The 18,819-nt window shown below is 32.4% G+C and overlaps 1 protein-coding gene across 1 annotated transcript in view; it reads left to right on the plus strand.

Annotated features, from left to right (window-relative positions):
- Window positions 1–18,819, plus strand: part of bsk (mitogen-activated protein kinase dJNK) — a 432,504-nt gene that overhangs the window by 210,511 nt on the left and 203,174 nt on the right. The gene's annotated exons all lie outside the window — the stretch shown is intronic.

The raw sequence follows: 18,819 nt of genomic DNA on the forward strand, positions 1-18,819 counted from the left end.
GATTGCAAATAACTGTAAGTTTTTGATTTGCATTATCACATATTTCTATGTCCCGTGCGACATTGAAAAACAACATTTGGTATCAGTGCGTCGAAAGTACATACAGAAAGATTATCAAATATTGCGTCCAAACTGAGATTTTTAATACAATTAAAATAAAAGAAACTTTACTGAAAAATAAGAACATATATGATTTTGGTACTCATATAAAGTTGGTCCCGTGCGACATCGTAAGTGTGAAATTTAAAATTATTTTTTCTTACATAAATGAAATAAATCATGTAAATATGCACGTCACATAAATATGGTAAAATTATATCTTCTGCCGTCTGCTTGAAAAGCATTCTTTGTTATATAATTTAGACAAAAAATGGAGAGAAGTGAAAAGCATTCCAGGTATAGCCCAGTTGGACTACTTTTGTTGCAATGGGCAAGAAGGAAAAGCAGGTAGAACTGCGTATTCTGGAAAAAATATTCGTTTGATATTCCTGAAACTACTTTCATTTAAATTTATTTTTTTTATTGTACTTACTGATATACAATACTTTGCCGTCAAAATGGTTGTCAAGATAAAAAATTATTGTCAAGATAAAAAATTATATATATATTAAGGTCATTATTATATTTAAATTTAAATAAAAGAAATTATTTCATTTTTTTATCCGACGTTTCGCTGTTTATTTTTCCTCATCTTCAGGGATAGTTTTTTATTAAATCTGGCAACGATATGTGAACAACACAAAAAAATATAATATTTACAACAAAATGATAATAGTCTTAAATAGTCGTAAAAAAGTAAAAATTATAAAAGTAAAAGTAGAAAAGCAAAAAATTATAAAAGTAGAAATGTAAAAAAGTAAAAAGTAGAAAAATAAAAAAGAAGTGAAGCAAAAAATTATAAAAGTAGAAATGTAAAAAAAGTAAAAAGTAGAAAAGTAAAAAAAAGTAGAGAAGCAAAAAATTATAAAAGTAGAAATGTAAAAAAAGTAGAAAAGTAAAAAAATTATAAAAGTAGAAAAGCAAAAAAATTATAAAAGTAGAAATGTAAAAAAGTAGAGAAGTAAAAAATTATAAAAGCAGAAATGTAAAAAATTATAAAAGTAGAAAACTAAAAATTATAAAAGTAGAAATGTAAAAAAAGTAGAAAAGCAAAAAATTATAAAAGCAGAAATGTAAAAAATTATAAAAGTAAAAATTATAAAAGTAGAAGAAAAAAATAAAAAAAGGTAGAAAAGCAAAAAATTATAAAAGTAGAAATGTAAAAAAGTAAAAAGTAGAAAAGCAAAAAAATTATAAAAGTAGAAATGTAAAAAAGTAAAAATTATAAAAGTAGAAATTATAAAAGTAGAAAAGTAGAAATGTAAAAAATAGAAAAGAAAAAAGTAAAAATTATAAAAGTAGAAAAGTAAAAAAAGTAGAAAAGCAAAAAATTATAAAAGTAGAAATGTAAAAAAGTAGAAAAGTAAAAAATTATAAAAGTAGAAATGTAAAAAATTATAAAAGTAAAAATGTAAAAAGTAGAAAAGTAAAAAATTATAAAAGTAGAAATGTAAAAAAGTAGAAAAGTAAAAAATTATAAAAGTAGAAATGTAAAAAATTATAAAAGTAAAAATGTAAAAAGTAGAAAAGCAAAAAATTATAAAAGTAGAAATGTAAAAAATTATAAAAGTAAAAATGTAAAAAAGTAAAAAGTAGATAAGTAAAAAATTATAAAAGTAGAAATGTAAAAAAGTAGAAAATTTTTAAACTTGAATTGAATATATTATTCATTAGTTGTTATGCAATTGTAGAAATTTTTAATATTTATAGTTTGAAATATTTTGTAGACCATATTATTTTATGTAGACTTGATGTAAACTTTGAAAATATTGGATTTTTGAAGTTGTGGTTAAAGTTGTTGTTGATTTAATTTTATGTTTTAAAAATGATAAATTTTATTATCTGCTTAATTAGCTTTTTGAATCTAAAGTATTGTGTTAGAAATGTGAGATTAAAATTTGTTTGACAAAGTTAGGTTTGAGTGGAGAATTTTATAATAGATGTTGTGTTGAAAATTCTGGAAAATTCTTTTTGAATCCTTATTATTATTTCGATCATTAATGCTCTTGAGGTAGTTTAATATTAAAATTTATATTTTTTGTATTTTGAAATCTTTATTTGATTTTGAATTAAAAATTATTAATCTATTTTTTATTATTCTTCATTTCATTAATTGATAATTTTATTTACTTTATAGGGGATTTCATTGATTGTTAAAATTATGTTTTAGTGGAGTTATAATAAGTAGACTTGCAATTATTTTTAATGAGACCTTGTTATACATCTAGTATTGTTGTTTAGGGTTTAAAAAGTAATTTCAATAACCAGAATTTTATTAAGTTATTATTATATATTTGAGATGACTCGACAGGCTATTTGGTAATGAGCTAATCTATCAATTAGGAGGTTGAAAGTTCAATTCCCAAATAAAGACTGAAAACTAAGCCTGAATATAATTTATTATTGATTTGAGGCAGTTAAATAATTGGTATTTGTTGCTTAAATTTTGGATGAAATTTGGATTAAAATATTTATTTTGTGAATTTATTTTTATATCTGAGACCTTGTTCTGAGATTAAATGATTGAAATTTGTAAAACTGGTGTAGGGATTTATTTTATATTGTTTTAAGTAGGTAATTCATATTTTTTTCTTAAAATTTGGTTAAAGTAAAGACTTTTATTAACATTTTATTTTCGTTTTAAAGTTATATTTAGTGGAGACTTGTGAATTAAAGGCTTAGTGAGACCTGTTATAGTTATTTAAATTTTTATTTGAATAAAGAGATTTTTCGTGGTTATATTTGCTCCTATGAAAATTGTTTAGATTTTATGTTATACTGAGGAGATTTTTAATTTTTGTGGTTATATTTGCCATTATGATGTACAATTTATGAGGCGTATGCTTTAAAATTCTATTTTCATTTTGTAATTTCAAATTGAGAAAATCTTACATATGTAAACATTGTCTCCATGCTAAAAATTAAAATCGCAAATAATTGTCTACCTGTTAAACATTTTTTTGTATGGACTTTTAACATAACTACATACATATTATACAAAATAAATATATTGGTGTCAATTTTCACTAAAAATAATTTCTTCCCATTCTGCAAGTTTGCAATTTTACAAAAAATATTTTCTTCCCCACAATTTCAAAAAAAAATATTTTCTTCCCATTCTGCAAGTTTGCAATTTTACAAAAAATATTTTCTTCCCCAACAATTTTTTTTTTTTTTTTATTTTTTGAGTTGGCTAAGTAAATGGTTACTTATATGCCAGGACTAGTAAAACCGAAAAGAGTTTATTCACAAATTAAATTTAAGATTGTGTGTTAACTTTTATTGTTATTTGAAGTAAAATTGTAAGTTCGTGGTTGAACAGCTGAATATTTTGATATCATTGAAGTGCGAGATACATTTGTGGCTATGAGGTGAGTGGTTGTGCAATTGAGTAGTGGCAGAACTTGGTTGTTTGAAAAAGTATCGTGTAGGTACGGATTTGTTTTCGTAGATACATCCATGAGTTTATGCTGAGCGGTAGAGTTTAAAAAGCAATGTGGATGATTGTGGCTGGCGATGATTTTTGTTGAAGAGAATGTAGTGTTATTTAATGGAGAATTGAGAATGGAAGGCCTACATTTACAGCAGGATCTTGGCTCTTTCAATGAAGTTGGTGAGTTGCATAAAGGCTTCATATTGTCTGGATTTGAGAACATCATGAATGTTGTTGAATTTGTTAAAAATATCGAAATGAGGTCTTAAATTGTTGTATTTTGAACACTGGAAGGTAATGTGATTGTCATTTTCTTGTGTGTTGCAGATTTCACATACGTCAGACGATTCAACGTTTATCAGTTTTAAGTAAGGTTTATAATATGTTGAACCAGTGAGCAGTCTATTTATTAATTTTATATTTACAGGTGATAAACCCGATGTTAGATGCCAGTGTGATTTAGGTAATTCTGGAAAATATTGTAGAAAACGTTGATCTTTTTGTAGAGCCAGAGTTTTGTATTCGCTATTCCATTGAGACCACAATTCATTAAACACTAAACTACAAGCATCCTTGTATGAGAATTTTGGAGTTATTTCCTGACCTACAATAGCAGCAAGTTTGGCAGATTTATCCGCTAATTCGTTGAAGGTAAGGCCAATATGGGCTGGTGTCCAAATGAAGTCGATACTTTGTGTGGTCGCTGTTTCCACTTTGTGGATTATGTTTGATACAATAAAGTTGTATGATGTATTATTCTTCAAGAGCAGGCATGCGTTTTTACTATCCGTAAAAATAGCTGCATTTGTAAAACCATGTTCTATAATGTTTTCTATTGCCATTTTAAGAGCGTAAAGTTCACCCGTTAGAGAGGAGACACTGCTGGGAATTCTGAACAGGAAGTTTTCCCCACAAGATATGTTACAGACAGCACATCCAGTGGAGTCAGGATTAATAGACGCATCTGTTGATATTATTACATAGCCTTTATTCTTGTAGTCTTGAACTCGTTCATAAAATATCGCTTTAATCATTTCAGTAGAAGTTTCGTGTTTTGACTGAGGTAGTAGGTTGAGTAATATATTAATCTTGTTCGATTTAATATTGTTATAATCAGTGCAAGAATTGTCTAACATGGATTGGAATTTTGTGTAAATTGTACCTAGACTGGATTTTGGTGTTGGATTATTAGCTATGTAATTGTATACAGGTCGGTTGAAAAATTTTTGTTTCAGTAATTCTTTAAAGGCGAGATATTCTGATCTCTGTTTTGGCGGTAAAATAAGTGATAGTGCGTAGATTTTGAAAACGTGTGTAGAGGGGTTTAGTCCGAGGCATCTTCGAAGCATATGGTTTTGGAATGTCATAATTTTCTTGTTAATGTATCTTGGGGCGTGAGCCATTGAAGCGCGGGCATATTCCATTTTTGAAAAAACTAGAGACTTGGTTAAATTGACAGCAATTTCCGGACGTAGACCACCTTTTATAGGGGTTAACATCTTAATCGCACTTGTTGCAAAAGATGTTTCAGCAATCACTTTTTCGAAATGGTCTTTCATAGTTAAACTATTTTTGATGTGTCTTCCTAGGAATTTAATGCAGTTAACATTTGCTATTGGGTTGTTGTCTAAGAGTATCCTAATTTTGAGACGGGCTCCTTTTGCTACATACATTGCAACAGTTTTCTCTTTATTGAGTTGTATATTGAGGTTGTTGGCCGCTGAATTGAACATATCTAGTTTGCGTTGCAAGTTAAATACAGCAGAGTCAAAGTTCTTATGTATAGAGGCTATAATGAAATCATCAGCAAATTGGAAGACATGGGTGGCGTCATCAGCAATATTATGAAGTTGAGCTGTATAGATGTTGAACAGCAGAGGACTTAGACAGCTGCCTTGGGGAAGGCCATTAAAAATATCTATCTGCATTTTTCCAAGGATTAGCTTTCGGTGTCTGAGGAACTCCGTGATCCATTTAGTCCAGTGGGGCGGGAGAGCAAAGTGATTCAAAATTGTCTGTAATTTACCCGGGTTGACACAATCGTAAGCTTTCGAGATGTCTAACGCCACCAGCGTTACCTTAAGATTTCTTTCCTTAGCAATGCAAATTGTGTGTAATAAGTCGTTAATGCAGATTGATGAAGATCGGTGTTTTCGGTAGGCATATGATCTATGTGGGAGTACGTTACCATCCTCAATGAAATTTGCAAGTCTATCTTTAAGCATTAGGTTGATAATTTTAAGAAAAACTGAGATTAGCGCGATTGGACGATAGCTCGTGATAAGATCAGGATCCTTGTTTTTTTTGAAGATTGGGACAATACGTATGGAGCGCCAAGCGTCACGTATTTTGCACTGTGTCCATTGGTGATTTATCGCACTTAATAGTGCTAAAGCTGATTGTGGTGGAAGTTTCTTTACCATGGAATACGTGACTCCATCTGTACCTGCAGCAGATTCTTTGGTTTTTTGTTTTAGTGTGGCTGATAATTCTTCATATGAAAACGGTTCATCATGAGTGTTTAGAATTGTCATCGTTTGAGCGATAAAAGTGTTGTCAGGTACTTGGTCCCGTATGTACTCAAGATAGGGTTGATTGTTATCATTGTTCCATTTTGAAAAAGAATTTTGCATTCCTGAAGTTTTGCAAGCTTTAATAAACTTGTAAAATTGTTTTGAATTTGAGATTTTATTTAACTCTTCAGTCTTTGAGGCAAAGGCTGTCTTCTTAGCAAAAGCTATGCCTTGTGTTCTTATAAGGTTAAACTTCTTTATAAGGTTAAACTTCTTTTGAGCTGCGGCCTTTAAGCGAAACAGTCTGTCCACATCTTTATTCCACCAACCTTTTGGAGACCTACGGGTGTTACTGTTAATCCTTAATATCGATTCCTTGAGAATACCATTTGTTGTTTCTTCTATGAAATTAAAGTTGGGCAAAAATACAGCTTGGCCAAAACCCGCGAGGGCCTTGTATTTTGATAGAAAATTCGTGTCACGTTGGGATATTTCATCTAGGGTGATATGTATAGGAAAATGATGGCTTCCACCTATAGTGATCTGAGAGACACACCAGTTGACAGCGATGTGAGTATTTGTGTATGTTAGGTCCAGAACAGATCCACGGCATAATGGGTTTGTTAGCGATCTCTTAAAAGTTATACTTAGGTCATTTAGGCAGGTGAAAGAGGAGGCATCCATGATGGTATGTAGAGCTTTTCCTCGATTGCAATCAATTGTATCCCCATAGGCAATTAGACGAGAGTTGAAATCACCACATAGGAATACATTGCTTTTCGGTTCCAAGAAATCGGTTAGATTTTGAATGGCATCCTTGAAATCCCCAATCCTGATGTTCGGAGGAAAATATGACGAGACTATTGTAATGTTTGATGAGAGATTGACAGTTTCATAAATCAGGATCTCAAAATGGCTTTGAAACAAGATTTTCTTGACTTTTATAGATTTCTTGAAGATACAGGCGACACCACCATAGCTATTGTTTGTACGTTTTTTCATAAAAATGTTGTAGTTAATAAAATTACTGAGATGTTTATTGTCATCATAGTCAAAAATTTCACTTAGTATAGAAATGTCAATATTATGTTTGTTCAAATAGTGTTCTAGTAGATTTTTATTGCGAGATAGGCTTTGTATGTCATATTGTAGGATACGTACCATTTAGCAGAGAAAAAACCAAAAGTTTACTATTATCGGAGAAATGCTTGCTATTTGTTGTTATATTTGTAGTTTTGTAGATCAAAATAAATTGTTGTAAATTAAGCTGAGATATTATATTTTTTGTTCGAATAATGTAATAATTTAGTTTTTGAATATGAGTTTTATTATATTTGTTTGGTTTTAATATTGAGAGATAGATATGTAAAGCTGTTTTGGTATTAAAAAATGTGAATTGAAAAGGGGTAAAAGTACAGTTTATAAAATTTAAATTTGTATTACGATATGTTATTATTTTTGGGGTTTTATGTGGTGGATATTGATGAGCATGGTTCATTTTGATTTTGTAGTTTAATTTTTGAAATTGATTGCTTTACGTTATCGAAAATGTTTTCACTGTCATCTTTGTTTGTTTGTAGGAGTATTGTTGTGAGTTGTGTGATAAATGTGTTAATTATTTTCTCCACATCCGAGACTTTGAAATGACCAGGTTGAGAAAAAACTGGAGCTGAGGGCACTATTGTTGTTGGTTGAATATTGGTGAAGTGAGGTTTTGGTCGTAGAGCAGCCACTTTGCTATATCTTATGCGGGTGACTCTCCGGTTGATTTCATCGTTACTGTTTCTGGTGTTGGTGGACTGTTTTGGATCGAGGCTGGGGAAATTAGTTTTGTAATCATCTTCGTTTAAAATATCATAGTAGTTCGAATTTAATGAGTAGTTTTGAATTACCTCTTTTCTCGATAAGTTTGAAATTGCCATGATCTCTCTAATGTTCTTTTCCCTTTTCCAGGTTGGGCATTTTCTTGAATCCAATGATACGTGTTCATTAGAATTACAATTTAGGCATTTCATTTCATCACAAGATGGTGTACAGGATGTTCTTTCCAAACATGATATACATCTATGGTCCTTACATTCAGAGTCCTCACAGATCAGAAATTTCCCACAGTTTAGGCACCTTTTCTTTGATCTACATCTTATGGCTATATGACCGAGACGACCACAATTCTTGCATTGGCGTAGTGGAGGTACATATAGTTCAGCATTTACAATGGTGTTAAACATCTTAAGGGTTTTGGGGAAGGCTAATGAACCGAAGCCTACTTTTATTGTCGAGGATTGGGCAGGTTTGCCATTTTCATCGTTTCTTTTGTAACGGTAAACGGAGATGACATCAAGACCATTATTATCTTCAATTTCCTCCCTTATTTCACCCTCAGTGAAAGATGTGGGGACATTTTTCACAATTACATATCTTTGTATAAATCTATCCGGAATAAAGGCCCTTAGATTTACTTCCTTCAATTTCTCATTTAAGACAAATTTATTTGCTTCCTCAGCATTCTTAAAGGTTAGTCTGTATAAATTAAAACCTACCTCCTTTATTGTGACATTGACAGCTATGTTGTTTTTCCTGAATTTTTCATGCAGGAATAACTCGATGTTTTTCCTTGAGTTCGCCAATTTATCCTCCGTTTGCACAAGGACGTTAAAAGGACCCGTGTGGGTCGCTGGGTACCAATTTATCATGTCCACATGTGTAGGCTTGTTTCCGGAACTATCATCATCTAAACCATTAGTATTGTGGTCAGGCATTAACACAAAAGGACCATTGCTGGACCCATGTGAGCTGCTCTTTCTCTCTTCCTCATTTCGTGGCTGCCTGGAAAACCTAGTCGACTGTGAGTTATGATTGCTGCTGTTTTCTGCTGAAGAGGGATCTTCAGTGCTACCAATTGAGTTGCCGGCATTGTCCTTCAACTGCTTCTTTCCTCCACCCTTTACACTTCCTTCAAGAGGTCGTTTCCAGCCTCCCGGTGGGAGGCCCTCCTCGTCCTCCATCCGTAGAAATTGATTTTAGAAACCTTTTCTTAACTTTTTTATAGTTTTTCGTTTTAGACGTTAAATAACAAAATTTCCAAACCACTTGTTACTGTACAAAAAAAAAACTTTGAAACTTGAGGATTCTATCTATTTATACACTTTTTGTTTTTATAGCCACGTTAGGAATACACAAGCCACTTTGGAACGGAAAAGAGTCACTGTCTCTGTTTATATTAATTTTTATTTTTAAAAGTACACAATGTGATTTGTAATATTTCACAATAAGAAATAAAATGGAGTCTCTGTCTCACATATACTAGCACTAAAATTTTAACCGTTACTTTATGTAGACGGCGAAAAAAGCACATAAAAAAAATTGGTTTCGAGAGTACGCAGACGCGGTTGTTGCTCTGTTGAAGTGTAAAACCGAATTCTCCCCAACAATTTAAAAAAAAATATTTTCTTCTTCACTGAAAACAAATGGGAACGCAGATTTTCATCTGCCTCCCCACTTCCATACATATGGTAACCCTGTACTGCATACAGATTGTCTGTAGTTAAAAAAGTGGTTCCGAAGCCCTGTAAACATACTACTTCTATGATTTTACTTACATATTTCTTTCGTAAATTTTTTTACATTTAAACAAAGTTTTTACACCACGACATAAAAACAAAAAATAAAAAAATGCATATATAATTAAAATAAATATCACAGCAAAATCGCAAAACTTAAAAACTACTATCACAGTTGAAATCAATTAACATACTACCACAAAGTATACAGAGGCGTCACGAGACAGAAAATAATATAGTTCTATATTTGTTTAATTTTTAGTAACTGCCCTTTTCATTTTGTTTTAGTCTTATTTTTCTGCCGCAATAATTCAATTTCTTTGCGATTTAGTTGGATGCAATCATTTATTTTTTGTAATATTTCACTTTTAATTGCCTTTGTACATGTGGAGTTTTATTTTGCAAATGTAAAAAACAACCAAGAATTTTGTTTCATTTAAATTTACACGTAAACAATACACACATTTTTATAATTTTCCATTTTCAAAAATTTTGTGCCACAAACTACGAAAAATTTGTCTTACAAATGTATTTGTTTGTTTTGTTCACATTTCTTTGTCTACCAAATTCGTGTTGTATATAGCGTTTTGCTTTAACACATCACTGATATTGTAGTACAAAATATATTGCTATCTCTTTTTATGAGAACATCTGATTTGGCGTTTTTTAAACGTCAAATTTGACACTTCTGTATATTCTGTGATACTACACTAAATATTATAATATTGCAATGGTGTAGTTAGCATTTATGTTGTCCTTGTCTTCTTTTCTATTTATTGCACTTGTTGTTCTTTGTTGTATTCGTAAGCTCTCTAAAGTATATCTTTTGTTTTCTCTCCTCTCCTTATCCAGAATTTTAAATCAGAATTTAAAATCAGCCGTGTGTCCCATCACTATACAGTGTTGTGCAAAAGCAGTAGTTTGTTTTTGTTTTCTTATATCTGTTTCATGTCCCGTCACTTTTGTATGTAAGCTGCGTTTTGTTGTTCCTACATATACTTTTCCACAGCTTTCGTTCATATTGCCGTCACATTACTTTGTTCTTGTGTATTAATTTTTGTTCTTGTCCGACTAAATAATGAGTTTATTGTCTTGTTGGGCTTGTTTGCTATTGTTATTTCTTTGTTGTTTATTATATGTTGAAGTTTCCTATTCTCCGTAAGTTTTGGAATGTAAGAGAGGCTGTAATATATTTTGGGGTTACCAGATGTGTAATTTTTTTCCTTGTGTCTTTCAGTTGTGTTTTTTGTAATTAAATTTTTGATTATATGTGTTGGGTAATTGTTGTTGGTCAATATCTCCCTGATTGTTCGCATATTCTTACCCATAAATTTCTTGTCACTAAGTTTCATAACTTTCTGAATTAAGTTGGTCGCTGTATTAATTTTTTGTTGCATAGGTTGTGTTGAATTATAATTTATTAGTCGACCAGATGCGATAGATTTTGTGTACCAATCGGTAATTATTCTTCCGTTGTCATTATATATTTTCATATCTAAAAATGGTATTGATTTGTCTTCCTCTCTCTCTATCGTAAACTTCAGCTTGTCATGATACTTATTAAATGTTTCCACGATTTTCATCTCGTCGTCTTTGTGATAAATTTAAGTTGTATACCATCTTTGTTTAATTCGTCCATAGTCCATATAATTTTTTAGTGTTATTGCTTCGTTATGACAAAATTGTTAGTGTTTTTGCTCAGACAACTTTGTTTTGAAAGCAAACGTCAAATATTTGTCAAGTATAGACAGGGGCTTATTCGTACTAAATATTTTTCTTACGTTTTTAGTTTGTTGGTATTATATATAAATAACTACATTCAATACTTCTATTAATTTAAAAACATTTATAATAAGGGTACTCATTTAAACGCTTATGTTTGCCATTTGTTCAATTGTGCAAATTTGCGCGTTTCATGAACCCACCTTATCAATGTTGTACAAGTTTATACATTAAATTTCTCTCTATTTGATATAAATGTCAAATAAAAATAAATTCAACAAAAGCCTTAACAAATTTTTCAAATTGTATAAATTTTAATTTTAAAAATGTTGAATGAAAGTTAAATCTTTGGAACAAACGGTGATATACAGAGTTTGCAAGATTTTGTTTATATTCTAGCTGTTGGTTAATACAATCATTCTGTTCCAAAGTTACACAATTTTCACATGCACAACATTTTTATATTTTATTTGATTTTTATTTCTTATTAATAAAAGTAAACAAAAGCACCTGATTCATCAAATGCACAATAAATTCAAGTTTGCGAGTCTAAATTGTCGCGCAAACTTATCGGGGTTGTGCAAACGAATTTCCATACATTTTTTGACAGTTCATTTTCGAGAGTGTAAAAATGCACAGATTGCACAGTTTGCGAGGCATTTAAGCGTTTACATGAGGACCCTTAATAAGCTTGTTTACAAATTAGATCGTAATAAAGCAACAGAAACTACATTAATATCATGCTGGAACAAAATGTCCCGTGCGACATATCCCGTGCGTGTGTGATTAAAATTAATTTAAAAAAAATGTATAACAAATTTTTGCGTAAAATCAAAACCATTTTTAACAGACATCAATGCACAATATTCTAGGTTAGGTTAGGTTAGGTTCCATGGGTAGCCACTCTTCAAGCAGCTCACTTGGGTCCATTCAAAACTGATCCCATTGTGATACCCAAGGGGTAAACATCTTGGTATTAATTATACGTCCGTTGTTTCCAGGCTAAACCAACCAGATTCTCTGATGAAAGAGTAGATTCGTCTAAGACTTATCCTTGATAGCTCATCTAAGCATGATAGGAATGGTGTTCCGAAGATGCGTTCCCTCAGATTTATCAGAGCCGGGCATTGACAGAATAGGTGTGACACCGTCTCATCCTCTTCTTCATTATGGCAGCTCCTACAGTAGTCATTTTACCGTAGGCCCAATCTCCTAGCATGTGTCCCAATTATACAGTGTCCTGTAATGAAGGAGACAATTAGCCTTATTTGCTCACGACGAAATTCCATAAGTAGATTCGTCCTGCTGGCATCATATACGGACCAAGTAGACATCGTTGTAACACAGGAAGACTCATTGGTCCACCTGCTTTGTGCAGATTCATATAGTGTCCGCTGAACAGCCATCTTGCATATAGCAAGGGAAATACCAGAAAAGGGGTCGATCTCATCATCATCCATCATCGCCCCCATTTTGGCCAGTTCGTCAGCTATACAATTACCCTGATTACCATCGTGGCCAGGGACCCATATAAGCGTTATCCTAGAATGTCTCGCTATCTCATTAAGGGATACCCGGCATTCCTCGGTTAACCTAGATGTCGTAAAGACACCCGCTATTCCTTTAACGGCAGCCTTGCTATCAGTAAATTTACATATGTCACCAGATATTTGATAAAACCTCAGCCAGTTGGATGCACGTTTAATGGCCGTAATTTCCGCCTGAAGAGCCGTACAGAAGTTAGGTAGCCTGAAATAGGATTTAATCCCATAGTTCTCAATAAAGAAACCACCACCGACCCTATTGCCCCTCTTTGAGCCATCAGTAAATACCCTTATGACATCATCAGGGGGTAAGAGTCCTCGCTGCCATGAATCCCTATTCGGGATCTTAATATGGAAATGCATATCGAAAAATGGTTTTGCGATGCAGTAATCGACATTACTATGTAAGTACCCATAGTAGTTCAGTATCTTAGAGTGCCCATGATCTTTACCATACCACGAACATCCAGCATTTAGTCTCACAGCAGAGTTGAGAGCCATTTGTATCACCATCAAATCAACTGGTAACCAGTTCAGGATAGTAAAAAGTGCCTTAGAGGGGGTAGTCCTTATAGCGCCTGTAATCAGTATCGCAATAGTCCTGAGAACTCGTTCTACAGCCTTACGGTGAGTAGCATTATCCAAGGCGTGCCACCACACCAACACTCCATACAACAAGATGGGTTTAACAACTGCTTTGAAGATCCAACTGATACCCTTCGGCATAATACCCCAGTTTGTACCAATTGCCTTCTTACAGGAGTAGATGGCTACATAAGCCTTGTTAATCCTGTTTTGAATATTCAAATTCCAGGACAATCTTTTATCTAGAATGATGCCAAGATACTTCGCATTATCTCTAATCTCAAGACTGATTCCATTCAGTCTAGATGGTCTGAAGTCATCAATCTTATACCTCCTAGTGAAGAGAACCAGTTCCTTTTTTTGTGGGTTCACACTAAGTCCACATGAAATACTCCACTCACTCAGTGTACTTAATGCTGATTCCATACAACTGGATATTGTATCCAGAAATTTACCAGATATAAAAACTGCAACATCGTCAGCATATGCGACTGTCTTGATCCTTCTGTTGTCCATCCTGATCAACAGGGAATTCATAGCCAAATTCCACAGAAGTGGTGATAAAACGGGGTTCCACGATTGGCCACTTTTAAAACACTTACACCACCTAAAGTAGCACAAATGACTCTATAACCGAGTATCTTTTCGACTAGTCGGCGAACACATATATCAATTCCCAGTTCATCCATCGCAGATAGGATGGCATCGGGCCTGACATTATTAAAAGCTCCTTCAATATCGAGAAAGGCAACAAGTGAATACTCCTTACCTTACCACCTTTAGGAATGAAGACTGCTCTGCATCTCGTCCACCATGTGGGGATATAGGTCCATCTAATACACGCTGTGTATATGCTAATGAGCCATGGTACAACTATTTCTTCGTTCTTTTGAAGATCAGCAGGAATAATGCCATCCGGCCCAGGAGATTTAAACGGGTCGAAGCTTTTGATTGCCCATTGGATTCTATCCCTGTTTATCGGAACAGAGTTATCACCCGGAGCAACAGAATCGGCAGCCCCATTCATAGTCTCATCATCGACTGGAAGGCAACCTGGAAAATGAGTATCTAATAGGACCTCAAGTGTTTCCTTACTATTCAGAGTCCATCTACCATAGGGTTTCTGGATATAGCTTGGTACAACCGGTGAAGTTGATAGAATTTTACGTAATCGGTTAGTCTCAGAGGATCCTTCCACGCCGCTACAGAAGTCCCTCCAGGCTTTCCTTTTCGCATTCCTCGTAAGGTTTTTAAAGTGGTTCACTGAGGACTTATATTCCGGCCAGTTACCCAGCCTCTTTGCCTCGTTGAACAATTTACGACACGCCCTTCTTGCGTGTGCAATCTCAGGGTTCCACCAGGGTGGCTTATTCCTACCCCTGCAGATATTCGGCTTACAGGCCAAATTAGTAGCTGATTGGAACGCTTCTGTAAGTGCCTCAACTGCTACCTCAATATCGTCCCTATTTTCAATAGTGGGCGGGTTTGGTAGAGACCGGGAGAGTACATCACTCTGCAGCTCCCAATTGGTCTTCCTCCTATTTAGAATGGTATTATCATTCCTATAAGTTACACTGATATTGAAATCAATATATAGATGATCAGAAAAAGAGCAGTCGTCGGAGACAGCCCAATTGTTAATCATACTGTGGTGCTCAGCACTCACAAGTGTTAAGTCTAGTACCTCACTTCTGTTTGAAACAATGAAGGTAGGTTCTGAACCTCTATTAACTACTTCCAAACTACTATTAAGTATGAAACTGAAAAGACTCTCACCTCTTGTGTTGGTGTCGCTGCTACCCCATACAATGTGGTGCGAGTTAGCGTCAGCACAGATAACCAATGGTATCCTGGACTCATTCGCCTTTTTCACAGCACTACGGATATCATCGTTTGGTGGATGCTCCCCGTGGTCATGCGCCATGTAGCTGGATATCAGCCATAACAAACAGCCTTCATTAGTTTCCCATGAGACTGCTACTGTATCTTCATTACTGTAATCAGACAGAATGAAGATTTTCATAGAGCTTTTAGCCAATATACAGGATCTAATTTTACCTGCGCCTTTAGCGAAGTAGAGCGAAGTATAGCCCTTCAGACAGTCCACAGATACGGTCCTGATGGACCCAAGGTTCCTGGACCCACAATATTCTAAAATTAGTCACATTAAAATATTGCCTCTGGTTTCGCTGAAAATTGGCGTTCGAATGGTTGGCCGCGAAATTGACTTCTGTATTTGTCCCGTGCGAATGCCTCGGTTTTTTGCAATTATCTTGAAAATTAAAACTTGTCCAAAATCAAACTTAGCACCAATTATAGGGCTAATTAAAAGCTATAAATTAACAGCCATATGCATAAACATTTACAAAAGGTTTATAAACCAATTATAGGAAAATTTTCATAAAGTTGTATTCATAAACGATTAATAGCTTAAAATACCTTTATTAAACAATTGTTAAATGTACAAATTTTAAAGTGCGTTCGACCCTACTTTAAACCTACTATAAGGAATTTTTTATACCTTTTATCTTAAAAAATGGGATTTTAAAGATAAATTTGGAATAATATACGATACTATTGCAATTGCTAAACACAATTTCCACACCGCTGGCGAATAAGTTCCATTTTAATAGTATATGATTTTGTTTGATATTCCTCCGGCAGTGAACTACATGAGCTTCACAAGTGAGTTTGATTGGCGTTTTTGTCATTTACTTTTAACATGCAACGCTATATAGTAATAAAATATGTAAACATTGTGGAAAAAGGTCCACATAATCTAATATTCCCACTCCGAAATTAAAACACATAGTTTATCATTAAATAGAAATAGAAATTCATTAAATTTTGTTAAAATTTAACAAAATGTCAATAAAAATAAATTAATAAAACAAATTATAACACAGTGATGTTTATTTTATCACAGAATATTCGTCATTCGAATACTTTTAATAATAACTATATATAAAAGTTTGTGCATTAATACATTTTAGCTTAATATAAATTTAATAGAATCAGATATACATTTTTTATCTAAAACTTAGTTGTTATCTTCAAAAATGTATTATAACTGAAAACAATCAATGAAAAAAGAAAATTAACGAATATTTTATCCTAATTGAAAGTAACACTAACAACGAAAAAGGGAAAATATATGAGAAGCACAAAAATCAGTACATTAGTTATTGTGCCGTTAACAAACGTTTATGAATACAATACTTTTATAAATGATTTTTAAATTTTTAAAGTGTTTGTTAACAAAATTGTGTTTTAAATCTAAATAAGGGTTTTTTATGCATATAGTCGTAAGCCTTTTGTCAAACTAAAAATTCTATTTATTTTGACTTAGTTTTCACTTTAAATGTGTACGAATATCCCGTGCGACATAATGGAATTGCCCATATGTATATCCAAAATGATTCTCCTTTTCCATTAATTACACTGTACAACAAATTGAGTCTTTTTGATTGGATCAGTATAGCGACCCTATAATTCTGAAAGAGCATGTTGAGTAGATAATTTTTAGAATAAACTTATAGTCCACCTGGTCTGAATTTTTTTTTTACAGTTGGTCAAAGTTTTAAATTTTTGATTGAAGGTAAACTGAAAAAAATGTAAGTCATATCTGAGTTATATTGTGGAATTTTATGGGGATAATGTTTGTGGAAGATCTTAACCCTCTCTCTCCTCTCTTCAGGGGTCAATATGACCCTTTTTTCGAGAAAATCAAAAAAAGACCTTTTAAGGAAAATTTCAGTGGGGGTCGCCAAAGATACAAAAGTTGTAAATATAGCGCTTTACTCTTAATTAACAAAATCACACGCCATCTCGGGTCCCACACTTTTTAAAAAAATCGTCAAAAATGCATGAATGATTCAAATGAACTGAAATTTAAACTATAAATAGTCCTTAAGGAGATCTACAAAAAACGTGCATACATAATATGTATGCATGTTTTTTTCTTTTATATACATAATCACCCCTATCGCGAATCAACATTTCACATGAAATATTTTCCCTTTTCCTTTTTTCGTTCATCAACTTTGTTCACGTGAAAAAAATTCCCCTTGTTGTGAAATATGTAGATGGAATTTTGTAAACAATAAACAGCTGTTACGAACAAAATCAACTATTGTGAATGTAAAGTTCATCATGATATTGCCGATAGCAATTTTCCCTTCGAGGGAAATAAATATTTCATGGGAACAACATTTCACATGTTATTGCCGATAGGGGTGAATATGTAACACAGGGTAACAGAATCGAAACAATTTTGTAGGCTTTTTAAACCACTACACAATTTTGATGTATTGTTATTACAGTAGTACAAAAATGGTAAAATTTTTAAATTCTATGGATAGATTTTTTTTAAACATTTTTTTTCTAAAATTGTGAATTTTTTCAAATGTTTCTCCACATAATTTATGATTTATGATAATTCAAGTTAGTCCGATATTATTGAAGTAAACTTAAGAATGTTTAAACTTACATAACCTTTAATCCGGTTATATATTGCGTTTTAACCGAAACTACCCACAGTTATAATAAAAAATTGAAGTAAAAAATATATTTTTTACGTGAAAATAGCAAATTTTTGTGTTTTAAAAAACTCATGAAAAATCGAAAACGGCAGAACTTGTTCAGGTTTATTACTTTGTCGCAAAGCCGTATATAATAGCAACAAAATGAGATATGGAAGATAAAAATCTATTAATTCTTTTCGAATTTATTCACAATTAAGTGAATTCGCTCATTTTCACAAAATTTAACTTTTTTGTTTGATATACATAAAATTGAGTAGTTAATGTTCTACTTTCGATTAATTGAATGTTGAAAACATTTTCCCCATGCTATGTACAAATTTTTACGTATACATTGCGATTTAATCGGCTCAGTAGTTTCGGAGTTATAATAACAAATTGAAGCAAAAAATATATTTTTTATGTAAAAGTATCCAATTTTTTTAGTCACAAATAAGTGAATTCGCTTATTTTCAGAAAATTGTGTGTGCGTACAAGCGTGTACTTTGAGTGTACATTTACATGTGTTTTGTTTTTGTTACAAACAGGTATGTTCTGCATATCACATTTTAAAAGTGGTTTGAAATCACATAAAAGGAGCTCTGTGTACATAATTTTGTGATTTTAAAACGTTCAGCAAAGTCACTAATGTTTTCAAATCACTTGGTTATTTCTGCGGCTATTACATGGAAAATATTAAAATAAATTACTTAAATAAATTAAACAATATGTCCTTTATTAATTTTCTTATAGAATTACTTGTTTTATTAAAAAAAACTCTTAACATTGAATAAAAATCTAGAGACACCTTTTCTGCTGTACAAAGTTTATTTGCTTCTTTGA

This window comes from Calliphora vicina, chromosome 2 (genome assembly GCF_958450345.1).
Source record: "Calliphora vicina chromosome 2, idCalVici1.1, whole genome shotgun sequence".
Classification (NCBI taxonomy): Eukaryota; Metazoa; Arthropoda; class Insecta; order Diptera; family Calliphoridae; genus Calliphora; species Calliphora vicina.